The 3610-nt window shown below is 38.5% G+C and overlaps 1 long non-coding RNA gene across 1 annotated transcript; it reads left to right on the forward strand.

Annotated features, from left to right (window-relative positions):
* The first annotated feature begins 778 nt into the window (after window positions 1–778).
* Window positions 779–3292, forward strand: LOC125512986 (uncharacterized). Its single transcript, XR_015607835.1, has 4 exons — window positions 779–1117; window positions 1193–1494; window positions 2108–2172; window positions 2894–3292. It is a non-coding gene; the product is annotated as an uncharacterized LOC125512986 (long non-coding RNA).
* Window positions 3293–3610: the final 318 nt, after the last annotated feature.

Below are 3610 nucleotides of genomic sequence, written 5' to 3' on the forward strand. Positions count from 1 at the left end.
TGAACACGTAACTTATTTTGTTCTGTCTAATGGAAGTGAACAGTGGTCGGGAAGAAAGTTATTTGGTATTTTCGTGAACTGGTGCCCATGGCGCTATAGTTGTTTCATTCTATCTCAAGAAAATGGAAATAAGAGTGGATGGAAATTTTTGGTATGGATGTTCGTGAGATGATGCATATGGCACATCAGTTGTTTCGTTTTATCTCAAATTTTCAAATTTGATGAATTTCAGGCCATTTATCTCATATATTTTAGCATTGGCCTATATCCGTGTCATACACATGTCTCTATAACTTCACATCTTTGAGTACACTCTTCTGACATTACTATATGTAAACAATAAGTCCCTGTCACCACTTTGAAGTACTTTTTTTCAGAATTATAAGGCCGCTATGTACAACTTTCCACATATATTTAGGTAGAGTTCTTTCAAAAAAATTACATGGAACAAACCACATCATAATGTTTTTGTACGAGTTACACCACTGTTTAAATCATTTGCCATTGCATTTACATACTACTTCCTCCGTCCAGAAATACTTGTCATCAAAATGAATAAAAGGTGATGTATCTAGATGTATTTTAGTTCTAAATACATCCCTTTTATCCATTTTGATGACAAGTATTTTCGGACAGAGGGAGTACTATATTTAACTCGAAAATAAATCATTCCCTTTCCACTAAAAAACACTTTTCGCTCCACTTTTCTAAATTTTTGCCGCATCCAATTAATTATCCGCCCTTGTTTTTTCAGCTGCGCACATTCTATCCCCATCTCCCTCCAATTTCTATCCCCATCTCCACTCCTCTCCCCCACGACTGCATCCAGCGGCGAGATTTGAGGATCACGCCGCCGGCGCACCCTGCGGCACCAGCCGCGTAATCCTTCTCCAATGACGGCTGCTCACCCGCCCTCCCATCAAGCCCCGGCCGCTGCGCTTGCTCTCCACAAGGACCGGTCGCCACGCCTCGCCGGCCAAGATCGGATCCGCCAACCCGCGTCATCGAAGTCGCCAGCCTCTGCAGGCAACATCATAGCCGCTCGCCTCATCGTCACCATCGCCCACTCCAGCGCCTTCCCCAGCTTCCTTTCTCACCTCGTGCCTTACCAAGATCTGTACGTTGCCTCACCACCCCTCCATCACCCACTACTTGAGATTAGATGCTGATTTAGAAGTTTGGTTTCGTCCAGCGACCAACAAGATGCCAGCGTCTGGAGACAACAGGTTAGGGAGATTCAACACGATGATGCAGTGAGGCTAGGGGATAGGTGAGAAACTCTGCAAGGAACCCCGCTGCAATACCATTAGATCTGGTCCCCTTCCAACTATTCGAGGGTATATTTCGCTGCTTCCTTATTTCTTCCATAATTTCCGGATGTAAGATTTGTGATCTGTAATTTGATTCTTCTAACCACCTATTTAAGATCTCCTTTTCCTAGTGGCAGTTCATCTAGATAAGGAGTAAGATCAATGCCCTTTGCTCTTCTCAAAGGTATGGTTTAGGCGTATATGTTCCTCCCTGTCTCTAAATTTCTACAATGAATAATTTCAACTCACGTTTCCCCTTTAAGCTGCAAGTTCATGCAGTCTCCAGAACATTTAATATGTAACTAGACTCTACGTTCAGAGTATTAACATTTAACAATGAAACTTCACTAGAAATTGCCTTTTATTAGTAGTTATGGACAATAAATTAATATTCTGCGATAAAAGTTAACAAGGTAAAGATATGTTGAGGGCTCCTATCATGGGCTAATACTGCTCGGCGAAACAAAAAAGGATTATGTTATTCTGTAATATTTTTTCTCCATGTGAACACTTGTCAGTATATTGTTTCTCTTCTTTGTTTTATTCCGTAAACGTAGGTGCATTAGTCGACTGCTTACTGTAGGTATCAGGTTGGGTTTGCAATATCAAGATAATCTTATCGGCCTTGCTATGTTGGTACAGTCTGAAGCTTGTTCTTTTTACTACTTGCTTCTCCACTTTCTATTTTCTTACAATGTAATACTGGATAATTCTTTAACTGGTTGTGTATGCCTAACATTTAAGCTCATCGTGTACTTCCTTTGCCCGTAACTTATATTTTTATTTGTTATATTTAGATTCAGGAAGCATCGTACAACAGCAGTGCGAGTACACAATTAGCTGTAGCTGCAGAAGAAGATGAGTAAGCACACAACCGATTCAAATAGTGTAGTTTACAGTACTAGTACTAGTTGCTTATGGCACTTAGTTGTACATACGGTGATGAACTACCAAATTCATAGCATGTTTGAATCAATTCAGAGATGAGAAAACACACAGTTAATAAGAATAAGGTGGCCTACTATGGTAGGGTGATGACCTTTGGATATTGCATCGTTCTGAGATTGTTCAATATGTTGAATGGATGAATGGATGTCACTCCTTACTAAAGAAATATTTTTGTGTTTTGCTCTGTGATTTTGTAGTACATTACTGATCTTTTTTTTGTGATGTGCTGATCTAAACTTCTGTAGTAACCAAAGCGTCAAACAACTATACTTATGCAACTAATTATGAAATTTCTTCAGCAGATCACTATAGTGCATTACCATCTTCTGCCCTAGTGCCCTCACTAGTCATTCAGATGCTACTTAAAACTATAAGTGGTACACTAGTTAAAAGTGCAGCAGTGATCCATGTAAAATATTTTGACTGACAATTTTTTATACAAGTTTGTGTCTTTTTGTTCTGCTAAACTAACTTACTGTTTTATTGACCCATCCGCATACCCACAAATCTAGTTAATGCACTTAATTCATAATTCGATAGATTGTAAGTTTCTTACTGGTACTCTTATACCTTGTTATCTATATGTTTTTATCTCATTAAGGTGCAACACGCTGTTATGTTTCGTCAATTTATAGGCACCATGAGGATTTAGCCGCGAGACTTGAAGCACAAGATAGAGAATTTGAAGAGATGCAAAGAAGAGCCAACAAGAGAAGAATGAAGCCCGGCAAAAGAAGCAACATGAGATGGATAACTTGATTGGATTTCTTTTAAGGGCTCAAGCAACCAAGCAAGCAAATCAGTCCAACCTGATGGTGCATGAAGGCCATCATTTTGTGAAAGAAAGATAGTTGTTTAATCATATATTGCAATCATCAGGACAACATATGTGGTCTTTTAGTTATCTAAATATTACTTTTCGTCTTATCTATTCTCGTGTCAAACTTGAGTCTGTGATATTTTTTATTGCCATTTCTATTTAGAAGATGATTTGGCTGACAGATGGAATAAATAATACTATGATTTGTCTTTAATTCCAATTTATAATGCGATTTGGCTCTTAACTTATTCGTATAATGTGATGTGATGTGAATTAAATACTTTTTGTGATATGCATTTGCAATATAGCGGATTCGATAATTCATTGTGAATTATTTGAAATTTGATGATGTCGTCTTCATCAATAATGAAAGTAGTGGCGTTAGTAGTGGGAATATATGTGCAGGTGTTGATGCCCGGTCACTGAATATGGTATAATATGGCATATTTGCTCCTAACACGTGACATTAATTGTCCGTCATAGAAATAGCAACTTGTTGACGTTCTAGAAAACGTCACCGAAGGTCCCATAT

The sequence above is a fragment of the Triticum urartu genome, chromosome 6A (genome assembly GCF_056163025.1).
Source record: "Triticum urartu cultivar PI428250 chromosome 6A, HENAU_Tu73, whole genome shotgun sequence".
Lineage (NCBI taxonomy): Eukaryota > Viridiplantae > Streptophyta > Magnoliopsida > Poales > Poaceae > Triticum > Triticum urartu.